Here is a 16591-nt window from a genome sequence, read left to right on the forward strand (position 1 = left end):
TTAGCGTTAAAATTTTTAACCTGTGTGTGCATTGCTTACCCCCACACAAATGGGGTTAAACTCACTTACTAGTGCTGCAATATGCTAATTACTACTTATTGGTGTATAAACCTGCTTACTAGTGCTTTATTCATTATGACACTGACACCTCACATTTATATTTACTGCAGTACTCCAGTTCATAACTATATGTTATTTAGTGGGTTATGCAACATAAATATTAGTCATAACGTGCTTTGAAAATGGAATGTGCTGCAGTGGGACTTGAATCAGGAATGCCAGCTCGTCAGGCGAACGCTCTGCCCACTACTCTATTGCTATGTTGCTTCATGTCCATATATCTTCCTTGTTATCCTCTTCAGCCATTTAAGCTGCATTAACCATAGCTAAGAGATGGGCACACCTGCGCACCTATGGCTAGCTTTAATCAGATTGTAAAATAAAAAAATAAAGGGTTTGTTAATTTTATTGGTGACTACATGCTGTTGTACACAAGGGGAATGTTGATGAGGATATGCGAACACCTATGAGCGGTCTCACTCATTTCTTACCCCTTGCTGCTGTTCTTCATTGCGGGAGCATGTATATTCTGAGAGCTCAGGCAGCACTCCTCATTACTATGCATGGCGCGCTGCCATCCTGCTCCTAAATGGCCACCTCCATGCAGGACTAAGCTATATATACGTGTGTGTGTGTGTGTGTGTGTGGGGGTGTGTGTGTGTGTGTGTGTGTGTGTGTGTGTGTGTGTGTGTGTGTGTGTGTGTGTGTGTGTGTGTAAACTGCACTTATATATATATATATATATATATATATATATATATATATATATATATATATATATATGTATATATATATATATATATAGAGAGAGAGAGAGAGAGAGAGAGAGTATGACATTTTTTCTTCTTACTTTCACATATAGGTTTGCTAGGTCTGTTAAAACTTTAATTCTTTGAAATTACACTTGTTGGTTTGGTTGACAATATATGCACAAACTGCACAAACACACACACACACACACACACACACACACCCACATATATATATATATATATATATATATATATATATATATATATATATATATATATATATATATATATATATATATATATATATATATATATATATATATATATATATTTATTTATATACATACATTTCTGTGTGTGTATAGATGTAGTCCATTTAAGTGAACAGACACAAGATCGATGTCTGAAAAATCCACATCTAAATATTGAAAAATGGAATGTCAACAGCTAGTGCTCATGCTCTGAGGCTTAACCTTGGAGAAGATAAAACCAGGCACTCCCCCTGCACTCTCATCCCATACCTCCTACTATATATACTAAGTCTGAGACTGTAGAATTCTTGGGAAAGGGCATAGACCCCTACCAGGGATTTGTTGATATCATGCACATCTTCTCAGTCTGTTTTTGTCAACCAAACAGACATAGAGACATTGATCCTATGTCTGTTCATTTGTTCAGTTAAATGGATGAAACCCATATATATATATATATATATATATATATATATATATATATATATATACATATATGTGTGTGTGTGTGTGTGTGTGTGTATATAGATATATAGATATATATATTATTAATTGTTGATGTACCATTACATCAATTCCTGCACACTGACAGCACATTTAAATGAAGAAAAAAGTTGCCAAATCTACACTGACTGCAAACAAAAAAAAACAGACTCATTTTGTAAATGGTAGCCAACTCCCCCAAAAAAACTTCCTCAAACTTACAGAGGAATTTTCCCCAGGATTCAGCAAGCTCTGCACTGTGTGCAGGAATAGTGCAAGAGCTGCTGCAGGCAATATGGCCAAAGTGCAATCCAGGAATGAGCTCCCGGGACGTGCATGAGCGCTCCTGCACAATTCCTGCACGGACACAGCCCCTCTATGCTAATTACCTCATTTGCTGGTGAAAAACATGCAAATTAGGTGAATTAGCAATCCAGGAAGCAGATAGGCGTCAGTGCAGGAATAGTGTAGACTGCAGAAATGGATTCAGCCAGTAGCTGAATACATTTCTGCAAACTACAAAAATGGAGCCATGACAGCTCATAAAAAAGCATGTATTATAAGGGTTAGGCATGCCAATGGCCAATATATGGCCAAAGGCATGAAAAATAGTTTCAAAAATTATAAAAAAATAACTTTTTTTTTGGCCGATTTTGGCTGTTCAAGCATAGGGCAGCGGTGCGCAAACGTGATCAGCCCGAAAATAAGAAAAAAAGCTGGAAATAAGCTTTTAAACCAAAATCATCATTTTGCCATAATAGTCAATGGTGTGCATAACACAACAAGACCATGGAATAGCGGTTCCTTAGGGGGAAGTCTGAGTATCAGTTTTGTAACCATACATTAGCAGTCAGTTCTATGCAAATGAGGGGAATGATACTGAATCACAGATTTTCCCTCAGGGCTAGCTTGCACCCAGCCATGTAGGTGCAATAACACCATGGTATAAGCCTAAGAGCTAGATGACCACATGAGGGAGAGTGTCATGACTGCTGTAAGCTTATTGGAGCACAGTGTCCTGTGTTTGCCCTTAGCTAAGCACAGCTAAGGAAGGGGGTGTGTCTGAAGCTGCCTAACAGTATTTACATTGCCTAAACAGGTGTGCATGCCACTCACCGGGTTTTAAACAAAAAAATAAAATAAAATAAACCAGGAAATAGCAGCTCCATTCACATCTGAGCACTGCGCATGCGCGGCGTGCCTTGGGGCTTAAAGGGGAAGCCAATGGGAAAGGAAAACAGCAGTAGGAAGGTAAACAAGGAGACCTAACATAGCTGGCAGGTGAAATGTATCTGAATCAGCCAGTTACACAGGCAGCAACCCTGCCCAGCCCAGCACACTACTATAAACTATGCAAACACCTTTCACTCTGGTTTTTCCCACAAACTCTACACCACTGGTGTACACAAATGGGGAAATTTTACCTAACAAAACCAACAAAATGATAGGGGCTACTGTTGCTGTCATAAATCAATATGTGGAAGAGGCTGAGGGTGGTGAGGATGAGAATTCTGATGACCAACCAACAGTGAGAAGAAGGGGAAGAGTGTACAGGCCCAGGGTAACCTACCAGGGGCTACATGAGCTGGAGATAGTGAAGCACTATAGGGTGGACAGGGACCTCCTACAGCAGATTGTTGAGCTGTGTCAGCCACGCCTCACACACTGAACCAAAGAGGAAAACCCATCCCAGTTGATACCAAGGTATGTGTACGCTTAAGAATACTAGCCACAGGTACTTTCTAAAGGCTAACTGGGGATATCATGAGGATCGCACAGGCATCAGCATCCAAGGTACTCCAACAGTTCCTGGATGCCATGTCAGCACATATGGGTGAACACATATATTTTCACAACACCTGTGAGGTGTTGACCAGCAATATGCATATCTTCCACCAAATAACAGAATACCCTGAGGTAGTGGGTGCTATAGACTGCACACACATACACATCAAAGCACCACTCAGTGAGCGGGGTAGCATCTACATAAACTACAAATGCTTCCTCTCCATCAACTGTCAGGTCATGTGTGATGCCAAGAGCATTATAATGAATGTGTGTGCTGGCAGCCCGGAAAGCTATCACGTCTCCCATATCTGGCATATGATGCAGCTGTACCAGAGATTTGCCAGTGGTGACATCCCATATGGCCACCTAGTGGGGGATGTTGGCTATTCACTGGAGCCGTGAATGATGAAATCCATCAGAAATGCACATACACCTGAACAAGAACTCCATAATGAGGCATGCGCACAAACCAGATTCATAATAGAGCATGTGTTTGGGATGCTCAAGTCATGGTTCAGGTGCCTTTACATATCCAGTGGAGCCTTGCAGTACTCTCTAGCTACATATACCCAAATTTTCATTGTATGTACCATGCTACACAATATGATCCTGCAGAAGCAGCTCCAGTAGGAACAGCACGGGGTAGGGCCACACAGCCCCCCACCATTGCCAAGGCCAGCACAGGCACAGACTGAATCGGAGGATTAACAACCTGAGTCTGCCCATGTAGGAAGACGTAGGCATGCCCAGTATGCCCAGGCTTTAGCAAAGAGGCAACGCATAGCACATACACTGACATGGTAGGAACCCAGGGAATGACACCTCTCTCTGACTTGTACATACAGTAAAAGGGGTGCCAAACATGACACTACCTGTGCTTTACCATGTATAAGGAGTGTACTATGTGCATCTGACATAGTCAGCCCTCCAGCACCATCCTCAGTACTGGCACAGCCACAAGGTAAGTCATTCTCACTATCAATTGTTGACTGGAGTAGTATGTTCTGCTACTTGTATCTATGGTATGGATGTGAGCATGCAAGGGATCGAGTGGTTGAATGGGATGGCAGCAGATAGTAGACACCTATATGGGCAGCATGAAATCCAGAACAAATACTGGTGTCAACATAGTAGGCAGTACTAGACAAGGTGACAAATCCCACTGCAGGACATGTGGTGGGCCAAATGTGTGTCCATAGGACACACACATGCATGCCAATGAGGCTCACATACCCAACAATGACCACAAAAAAAGGCTGTGCTAAGGCATCCGATTGATGGTAATGGAGAACAGCCCCCCCTACAGGCCTACACAGACAGACTACAACAAGTCAGGCAGTTGGATGTTAGTTCTGAAGGGTAAGAAGTCTGAAACTGAAAGGTAGGACAATAAAACCTAAGATCTGTACTCCACTGATATGACTCTAGTATGCATGACAGGTCAGAATGCAGAATGAAATGGAAGCCAACAGAGTACCTGAAATACCAGTACTGTCATAGCAAATGTCTACAGTTGTCAGGTGTGCCCCCCCCAATCCTATGTAGAAATGTAGTAACATGTACATGTGGGTTTAATAACAGTGGAGCACAGATTTCTTGAGCTGGCCAAATTAGCAGGGTAGATTGTTGCACATGTACAATATGCAGGGCTCTGTGTGTTAGGTTGTTGTGTGTTGTATATTGTGTGGAAGTGGTCAGCATGTAGACACGGAGGGTCATGTCCTGGTGTCCTATGGCCAGTACTGTTGATGACAGGCACATGTTCTGACAACTGCAGTGCCAAACACAATGCATCCCAGCAAGACTCAGTCCAGCAGTAATCCATACTCATTGTTCGGATGTAATATTTGTCACCATCTTAAACATGGACATGCCATGAATGTGGGCCCAGACATACACACAGTACACAGGTGGAAGTACCCTGGACAGAGTATATAAACTGTAGCTGTCAGATGCACACATCTTTGGAATTGTACATACAGGTTAACAGCACATTAGCTGTTTGTGTAGTATGGAATACTGATGTAGTCTGGCCAATCACTGGTAGACCACAAAAGGCACAGTTATGAAGTACTGAGAAACTGCTGATGTCTCTGCACAAGCCAGCATAAGGGGAATGTCCCAGGTATATCTGTGAGTCAGCTGCCAGAAGCTTCCATAGCACACATGCACTCAGCTCACCCCACCATCAGCCACAGGGTCATCACAGGTCATATCCCTGCTGTTGGGAATGAGTGCAGTAAGACCCCCACTTCTGTATGGGAATACCAACAGAATGCAGCACGCTGAAGGGGTATCCCATGCAGGTGTGTCCTAACTGTAAGCAGCACCCTGCTAGCATCTACACTAATGGATTAATAAGGACAGGAACTATTCCCATTAACACCTCACACACCTACCTTGGCACCCCAGGGGAATCCAGTGGCTTGCAGCCTGGGACTGTAGGAGTAACAGAATGCACTGGCCAGCTACAGATGGCCTGCATCACTACCAAATGCCCTACAGTCCTCTGTCAAAGGCCTGTGCCTCACCCATTCTGCCAATGTATATTATCTCATGGAGTCCCAAATAACAACATAACACAGTCCACAGAACACAAATGCAAGGCCATGCTGACAAATCCCAGTAGCATGCCCACCATGTCCTACTGCATGAACTGTTGATCAACCCCTAAATACTGCTGGGATGAAGGGATAACTATAAGGATACTTATCAGATATCACTCGCATAATGTTAGGAAGAGGATAGAATAACAGAAGGGGGGATGTAGAAGCATGGATGCCATGGAGTGTGCGAAGTCGGAAACTCTGATGTGTGCCCTTATTATCCCTGCCTGTAAACCCAGTAATGAGTGGCTACAACCCTGCTCATTCACCACAATGGAAGGGGAACTGACCAGATATATGAACCCTGCCTCTGGGTAACCTGTGTGAATCTGTACAGCTGAGAGGTATGGCCACAGCAGGATATTGCCATTCTGTCACATCGATAGATGTACAAGCAGGGGATCACCAGCCAGCACAGTACCAAGGTGCTGGGCTATTTACACAGAACCATCAGCAAGTGTCTGCAGCTCCCCCTCCAGAATGACATGAGTGTACAATAATATGTAGGCTGCAGACCACAATACTGGACACAGCTTCATTCATCTTGTATTCCCCAGGAAATTACTGTGAGCAAATAAGTATATCTGTTAGTAGCTGATGACATAATACATCACTGTGGATCAGTATATATTTCTGAATATCTCTGATAACACTAAAACCATGCAGCAGAAGCAGCACAGACACAATTAGTTACAGTATCCCACTATCCTTTGCCCATTGTGATTCCATATTGTCAACCTATCTACAGATATCCTGTAAAAACAGGTTGCTAGCTGTAGGTGTAGAACTCAAATGCCTACAGTGGAGTACAACCTACCTGTAATGAACTCACACATTCAATACAGAAGGTCATACTAGGCATGCTCCCACACTTAGAGAAATGAAGCCCATGTCTGACAACAAAAACAGAAGGGTCATATTGGCATGCTGCCACACTTACAGAAATGAAGCCCATGTCTGACAACAACATTGGACTATACATATCTGTCAGTCACAGATTTCTGTGCACACACACCACATTGCAAAACCATTCATGCTTTGCACACATCAGATAGGAATACACACATACATCCAAGAACAACACACTATAATAGGTCAAACATACACAAACAGAGATGTGGAGGAGAGAGACAGACAGAGACAAAGAGCTTCCCATCATGAGGCCTGTCCCATCCAGCACACATCCAACTGGCCAATATCACATGATGTGCCAATGTCTATCACTGTAGACATTTGCTTCTGGTAGCCCTCAGCACTATAGTGTCTGTGGTTCTTGTGATAACTGTGTAACATGACAGCATAAGTCATTATTTATCTAGCAGCCGTATATCAAGTCCTGTCAAATGTAAAGTTGTGTGTAACTGTTGTGTGTGTGTTTCCAGAGGAATGGTTTATGTCCCATTCGCACACACTGCACTCCATATTTCCCTAGTTTAGCTAGCCTGCTGGTGTCAGTCACCTTGAAATACCCCTTTGGAAAAGGCTTATCCCTATAAGCTCTGTGGCACATGCAATAACTGTGTAATGTTATAGCGTGACACACTAGTTAGGTAGGAGCTCTAATCCCAGACATGGCAACTGTGAAACTGTATGTGTGTGAGTGTTTGTTTGTGTGTGTAGGAATCAATGGTTTTGAGGCCATTCACAGTCACTACACCTCCCATTACCCTACTTTAGCAAGCCTGCTGATGTCAGTCATCTTGCAATACCTCTTTGTATAAGGTTCAGCCCTTTAAGTACCATGGCATGTGCGACAACTGCATAATGCTATAGTGTGACATACTAGTTAGGTATGAGTTTTAATCCCAGACATGGCAACTGTGACACTGTGTGTGTGTGTGTGTTTACTTGTGTGTGCAGGGATCAATGGTTTTGAGGCCATTCAAAGTCACTACACCTCACATTACCCTACTTTAGCAAGCTTGCTGATGTCAGTCACCTTGAAATACTTCTTTGGATCAGGTTCAGCCCTTTAAGTTCCGTGGCATGTGTGACAACTGCATGATGCTATAGTGTGACATACTAGTTAAGTATGAGTTTTAATCTCAGACATGGCAACTGTGACACTGCGTGTGTGTTTGTGTGTGTGTGTGTAGGGAACAATGATTTTGAGGCCATTCACAGTCACTATACCTCCCATTGCTCTACTTTAGCAAGCCTGCTGAAGTCAGTCACCTTGAAATACCTCTGTGAACAAGATTCAGCCCTGTAAGTTCTTGGGACGTGTGATAACTGTGTAATGCTATAGTGTGCTGTACTAATTAGGTAGGAGTTATAATCCCAGACATAGCAACTGTGAAACTCTGCGTGTATGGGCTTCAATGGTTTTGAGGCCATTCACAGTCACTACACCTCCCATTGCACTACTTTAGCAAGCCTGCTGATGTGCTGAAATACCTCCTTGGACAAAGTTCAGCCTTGTAAGCTCTGAGAGGGGGATGCAATAACTGTGTAATGCTATAGTATGATGTACCAGTTAAGTCAGTGTTCTAATCCCAGACATGGAAGCTGTGTGTGTGTGTGTGTGTGTGTGTGTGTGTGTGTGTGTGTGTGTGTGTGTGTGTGTGTGTGTGTGTGTGTGTGTGTGTGTGTGCGTGTGTGCGTGTGCAGAAAGTAATGCTATTGAGGCCATTCACAGTCACTACACCTCCCATTGCCCTACTTTAGCAAGCTTGCTGGTGTCATTTACCTTGAAATGCACCTTTGGAAAAAAGCTGGCCCCTAAAGCTCCATGGTGTATGCCATAAATGTGGAATAGTGTAGTAGCAGTAACTGCACATCTATGGGTTTGGATCTTATCTGTGGCAAGTGTTTGTGTGCGTCCATATGTATGTGTGTACTTTAAAGACTTTGGCCCCATTTACAGCCAGTACACATCTCAGAGCCTGACCTCAGCAGTTCTACAGATATCATCCACCTTGCAAGTATCTGTTGCAAAGCCTAAACCATGTCAGGTCAGTGGTGAATCTGATAAATGTGTAACATAAAGGTTGTTAGATAGAGGTCTGAAGCTCCCCCCTGGCAAATGCAAATGTGTGATTATGGTAAAATTATTTTTGGAATCTCTCACTCACTACATCACCCAATGCCAGTACTTACAAGGGCTGGTGATGTTCCTCACCTTAGAAGTATCTTGGGACAGCATCCATCCAATAGGGTGCGTGGCACATGCGATAAATGCAGTACACTATAGTACCAATGCATATCTAGGTAGGGGTCTGAACCTCAGTACTGGCAAGTGCGTGTGTTTGTCATCAGTATCCTGTGTGGATGGTGATGTGATTGTGTAATGGCAGGATGCATTGCAGAGTAGGTTTTGCTAAATTATTATATTGAGGATCTACTGTATGTCACAATGTCCACCTTACAAGGACAACAGATGTCAAACAGCAGAGAGTCTGGTGTAGACAATCCATGGCCCTCCATGTGACATTATGGATCGGTGAACAATATTAGCAATCCTTGTATTACTCAGAGAACACTCTCCACCCATATCTCATACACAAACACATTTGGCAAGGCAACAATCACTATATTGGTAGTTCCCTGCATATTGCCCACAGATAGTAACCACGGTGTGATTTAAGTGGACTACATGCCTGTTGACCTCAACACTGCCACTGACTTCAGAATGTACTGTGATGTGTAACATCTCCTGACTGTGTGCTATCCAGCAAGTGAAAGGACATGGCACCCTGTTCCGTCCCTACAATAGGCAAATAAATGCTTACAGTGGTTCTTTGCTATCTTCCATCCTGGATGCCTGCAACAACTGTAGAGTCTGCAAATGTAACCCACAAAGGGAATACCATGTCTTATACACATTCCCTGTATGGACAGATGCCATTAACTCCACTGAATACCTGTATCATGTTGTCAATGTAGGTGCAGGCACAACCTTAGTTCCATAGCCAGGTCTCACAAAATGAGGTCAGGAATGCCTTGTCAGATGATAACAATCTGTTCACACAACATACCTTAGAGACCTCAAGTACACTTCCACACATCACATGAACATGCATGTGGGACATGTGCACAACCCAGACACTGTCCATGTTATGGAGCATAGATCACATACATGGCAAACATTGCACAGCTCTGGCCACCTACAATAGTAACCCAGATGAGTGGATGGTGAATACAATACTCACCTGTGTGGGCCAAACAAGGGACTACACTCCTGAGCCGCACCCCAGACCATTGTCATGTGGCCTGATGCCAAGGTATTCCCTTTGCCTAGCCTTGTACAGCCTTCAGGCACAGTCAACTACTACACACCTGTGAAGCAATGAACCCATGCATCTCAGTACTGGCAAATGTGTGTGTGTGTGTGTGTGTGTGTGTGTGTGTGTGTGTGTGTGTGTGTGTGTGTGTGTGTGTGTGTGTGGAGATTAATGATTTTGAAGCCATTCACACTCACTACACCTCCCATTGCCTTATTGTAGCATGCCTGCTGATGTCAATCACCTTGAAATAACCCTTTGGCCATTTATCAGCCTGATAAGCTCTGTGGCATGTGTGATAACTGCATAATACTGTAATATAGCAAACTAGTTAGGTAGGAGTTCTAATCATGACCCTGCCAACTATGATAATGTGTGTGATTCCCTGAGAGAGTGTGGGTGTGTCTTCCTTGAAACCTGCTTTTGTGGACAGTCACATGTACTACACTTCCCTTATCCCTCCTTTATCACTGTTGCTGATGTCACTCACCTTCAAAGATACCTTTTGGCAGCTCTTCAACATGTAAGCTCCATGGTGCATGCACTAACTGCATAACAATGTAATAGCAATACATAGCCAGGTAGGGGGTTGAAATTCAGTACTGGTAAGTCTGTGTGTTATTAGTGCCCTGTGTGGGTGTTGGGGTGATTGTGTAATGACATGATCCTTTGTAGTGTGGGTTTTGCTACATCATTATATTGAGGTGCTACATGTCCCATTGTCAACATTACAAGGCCAACATTTTCCAAACATTGTAGAGATTGTTGTCAACAATCCTCAGCCATAAATGTGTACAGCTATGTTATTACCATGTGACAGTATGGATTAGTACACAATATAGGCAACCATTATAATGACCAGATACCACACTCTACCCAAGGATCATACACAAACACGCTTGGCTCTTACTCTCCTACTCCCTTCCTTTCTTACTTTGTCTCTGTCTCTCTCTCTCTCTCTTACTCCCTCTCTGGTGGATGTGGAACAGTACATCTGCTTTGCTTAGACAACAGCTCGAGTTTTGTAAGTGATTATCATGATCAGCTGATGCCCTGTGCATAAATTGCAGTCCCCCACTTGTTAATTGCAGTGGAACAGCTGTGGTATCATTCCTATGGCCAATTGTATGGAAATACACTCCTATAACTGAGCACTTCATGTGAGTGTTGGCCCTTTTCCTTCACTGTGAGCAGGGCTTCATGTGGGTGTTTGACAAACAGCATCACAGAGGGTAGTTGGATATACCTCTTACAACATGCACTGTGGAGACAGACCAACAAACAGGAGGGGGATGTTTCAGACATGGGGACAGAATGTAAGTATTGCTCTTCTACATTTGAAGTAATGTTGGTTTAACAGGGTTTGTGTGGATATGGCTGCTCTACATGATTTAATATCTGGCATGACAGTGTTATGTGGTTGAGGAAGCTCTCACCTGTAGGGCTAGCTGCAGATTGGTCAGAGTTTGGAGTCTTACATGTGTTGTGTTACTCACACATTTCCTGTCTTTAGAAATGCAGTAGCATACTCTGATGATTGCAGTCAGTACATGGTGACATCCATATGAGTTACTGACTACATATCCCTCAGAAGACATATGTCACAACAAACACTGTTACACCAGTAAATGTATGAGTTTATCACAGCAACATGCCAATATTGGCCCTGTGTTTGTGCCTCCAAATTCTAGTCTGTCAACCTTTGTACATATGTCATGCAGTAAGAGGTGCATATGTTCAGTACATCATTATTTACTGACATCATACCTGATAAGCCAGTGAGATATCAGACTGCTAGACATGTTATGTATAGTAGGCCTTATATTTAAGGACAAAACCTGGACATTCTGTTGTAGTGTGTATAGTAGTGAGGTCTGTGTACTTATGGTGATTGTTGACAGAGGGTGTATTGTGAATATGTACCTTGACCTGTGTACAGACTGTGGTAGATGTCATTGTTCTTGGTCCTGTTCTATCTGATGTTGCAGGCTGCTCCAATGTATGGCACCCTATCGGCATACATGTTTGTAGGGCCAGACCGACACATGTCCCATACCACAGTCAGGCATCAGGATCCACTGTGTATTGGCCCAGTATATGTAGGTTTAGTGTGTGAGTGGCACATATGAAGATGGTATCGTTCACACAGTCCATATACTGTAATATTAATTAGGCTTACCATATGTGACTGTGGCTGTGTTCAGATTGGTTGTGGGTATGCACTTTCACACAGTTATCTGTTACTCCATGCTGTTACATGCCTGTAAAGCCTGCTACATTTGCAAGTACATGTGTATTCCCCAATAAGAAATGTAGGCCAGTGTTGTGGCAGTTTGCTTGTATGTTGCACAGTGCTTTGTGACATGCCTAGCAGCTCAGTGTATTTACCCAGTGTGATGTTATGTCCAGATATTTGTCAGATGTACTGTTGCCAGGCCACCATAACTGTTGTGTATTTCTGACAAAGCAGTGGGATGCTGTACAGATGTATGTCATTAACTAGCGGGTAGTGTGTGTGGGCTTGTGACCTCTGCTCCTCCAGTTAATATGTGTCAGGATAGACAGGAGTGTGTGAATGCATAAACTGTGTGAGCTTATCTATTCCAGTATTTTCATGATATACCCATTTACATGGCTGTAAACGTCCACTTTGTCAGGCTTGGTCCACTAAGGAGAGTTCTATGTATACTTCTGGACTGACCAGAGTGTGTCAGACTGTCCACATTTATGGTTTATATATATATATATATATATATATATATCCATATCCGTGTTATGTGTATACGAGTGTTGTATTTACCTTCCCAGAAGTATCCCACCATATTTATCTGATTTGTGTTTATATAGATATAACAACATACTGATTCAACAATATTTTCACTAACAAGTACTACACAATTGTAGAAGTCAAAGCAGTTGTTCACTACTATTCAGTATGTGTACTGACAGATATATTGGAAAAAAAATAACACACATATTCCTAGCTGTAATGGCTTAGTGGTTGACTGCTGTGACTGTAGTGTACAGGGTCCTGGTTTCAAGAGCTGCAAGGGCTGTCTATTTTGTTGCTTGGCAGAACAAGGACTGTTGGATACAGAGTGGTTAAGGCCATTTTGAGCAGCTTTAAGTGAGTTTGCTTGGGTTTGCCCGACAGTAAGCAGTGCTAACGTACGGTTAAACAAAAAGGAGCTTACAATGTGTAGGCTTTGCTTACCAGTCTGCATAACTGCTTAGCATTTATATTGCAGCAATGCTGACACCTGCTAAGCATGAATCAGCTCTGGTAACCAGTGATCACATTCCAGTCTGATAAAATAGCAAGGTAATGACATATTTAATAAGTGTATTTATTTTCATGTACATAACATGCTTCTATGTGCTGTCATTACAGTAGCAAGGGGTGTGAGTCTACTGTCTGGGACACCTGAGTATATATGGCTTGTACAACACTCTTTTCTATTTGAATGTGTTTCATACATGGGTAGTATCCCAGGTTATATGCAGTCACACTGGCATGTAGTGTATCATCACGTTACTGCTAACAGTGGTTTCTCAAATGAGAGTAGATTGCAGACTGTAGTACTGGAACCAAACACTCCTGCATGCAAAGATGGACTCTGAGTCCTGACTATTGTGTTCTTGGTGTATGAGCTGTGTGTCATTATGTATTTGCTACTGGATATTGATCTAACATGTAAATATTAACTGTAGACTTCTGTGTGGATAGGTCATGTCATTGAGAGCTGCTGTCATGTAGTAATGGAATATCTATCAGTGTCAGCCATCTATCTGTCAAAACATTCATCCTAATGCATAACCAGTTGGCTAGCTTATGGCTGTCTGTCCTCTGTACAGATGTGCAGATGTCAGATATCCATCTTGGCTGCTTACAGGAAATCTATGCTAGACAAACACTGTTATGTCTGCTCAGCTATGTTATGAATGCCACATCTAGGAAACCCCACCCTGTATGCACCACATGCCATAGATATCACAACTACACTACCACAGTCAACAAAACATGCTTGGGTACAGGTCTCCAAGACAGACACTGGCCATGCTATGTAATATATGTTGCATACATGTCAATTGGAGCACGTCACTGGCTCTCTGCAAGAGGCAACCAGATGATTGGATGTTGCATTTAATTCTCACCCTGAGGATCACTCACATACCATCAGTTGATAGATGGCCTGCTGACAAATGGCAGGTGACATGATACCACTGTACCCACATCCCCTACTCTTCTCATCTCTCCATGGATAATATCCTGGTACACACCTAGGAACACCTGCACCTATGGGCCCCTGTACTGACAAATGTGTCAGTGTGCATTACTGAGAATAACAGTGTCTGTGTGTTTGTAAACATGTAGCTGATAATACCCTGAGGGCCTTCCTACTGACTACACCCCCATCGCCATAGTTAGAAATGACTGCTGCCCTAATGGACATTACATGTACCTTGTTACACTCTTCACACTATGGGCTACTTGGAGCTTGCAGTACCAGCACAACACTGTTGTCCAACTAGGTAGATAGGCATGTGTTACCCTCTGAGTCCTGGCAAGTGTGTGTATGTGTGCAAGTGCGTATATTTGTAGGATACAGCATTCTGAGGCCACATTCTCCTAATACAATGCACCTTGCCATACAGTATAGGGGATAGTGATGTTGCTGACCATAGGAGAGCCATGACAAACCATCACCCTACTATCCCTGTGGCATGTGCAATAGATGCATATATCCCTGTAGTAGCACTCTTGGAATAGACAAGGGATTGTATTACAGTCCTGGTTAATGTATGATTGTGGGTATTTCAGAGTATTATCATGGGTTTCAGTTAGTACAATATCCAATGTAGGGTGTGGTTGCTGCTTATACTGTCTTTACACCATGGTACCCCAGTACATGTCCCAAGGTCCATTGTATGGGGACCACTGTCACCATCAACAATACAGGTAACTAATTACACTATCCAGCCCAATGATGCATGTGCTGTGTGCAATTTATCTGTAACAGAATGGACTCACAGACAAGGTAGTTAGCACTGATAAACCCAGGTCCCTCAGATGTGTCTATGACTGTTATGTGTTTGTCAATGTATATATGAGAGTATGTCACACTATGTATTGTTCATAAACAACCTGTACATCCCCCATTACCATACTGTACAAGGACTGGTGATGTTCTTCACTTAACAAGTAACCTGGGTCACACCTCATCCTAAAAGCTGTGTGATGTGTGCAATTGAGGCCACACACATTAGTAGCAATAAGTGCCTAGGTAGGGGTTCTACTCTCAGTGTTGCCAAGTAAGAGTGTACGTGTATGTGAAGGGATCTACTTCAGTTTGTGGTCAATACATGTCCCAGGAGGGCATCTGTCTGAGAACTGACTGTCAGACTATGTCTGCCACAATTCATGACCTTGACTGTGTGCAGATACAGCCATTCTTAGCGAGCTTTGGATGTCTGCTTCAGTTCGCTGCTGTGTTTCAGGATGACACCCCTCCCCATCATCAGCCTTTTTGCAGATGCTTGACAACTATGGGCCACACATGTATATCATTTGCAGTGTCCCAAATTCAGAACACCATGTGTCCCTGCTAATGAACGGAAAACATGCAGATGTACACTGGCACCAGCAAGGTACAGATGGGGATAGTGGGCCTGAGGTGGAGTGAGGTGTTGCTTGTGCAGCACATGTATCTTTATTAATACTGTCTGTAGGTTTTGAACTTGGTCTTGGAAACCATTACACATTGCAACACATGCCTTTGGGGGACTTTTGATGTTATGCATATACCACCTGCAGAGGGCCCTGTATGATGTTTCCCATGGAACAACTTTCCTATCTGATTACCCTAACCCATGGGCCAAACTTATGCAGAGTCCAGGAAATTGTCGGCACAGGTACTGCACAGCCAGTACTTGCTAGACATTCCTGCAACTCCCTCAGTGTTGCTGCATGTTTCTAGGCAGTCTCCATGACCAGTTTGCAACAAGTGTCATCATCTGTCTTCGATGGCCATCTGTTTATTTGCTATGTTAATGTTGTCCCATACTTCCTCGTCACATACATGACTGTCTGCACTGTTTGCCATGGTATATGCAATGGTGAGGTAAGGTAAGGCTACATCTCAAACTCCTGCGTGCTACCTGTTGGATATGGGATCCATTCCATAGTTTTTAAGATGTGTGCAAGCCAGGGCTGCCTCTGTTGCAGGTGAGTGGGCAAATGTGATGGATATATGTCTTGGACAGCAGACCATTTCTTGGTGTGACAGTGAGGACCTGTACTTGATGGAAGGTGCATACTCATGAAGAGTGAATGCTGTCAGTACCTCAAAAGCTGCTTCCACAATGTTATTTGGAGTGTGTGCACACATATGCTCCCAGTGTTTGTTAAGGTATGTATTCCCCATATT

Source organism: Protopterus annectens, chromosome 3.part0 (assembly GCF_019279795.1).
Source record: "Protopterus annectens isolate FY-2018-M chromosome 3.part0, PAN1.0, whole genome shotgun sequence".
Taxonomy (NCBI): Eukaryota; Metazoa; Chordata; order Ceratodontiformes; family Protopteridae; genus Protopterus; species Protopterus annectens.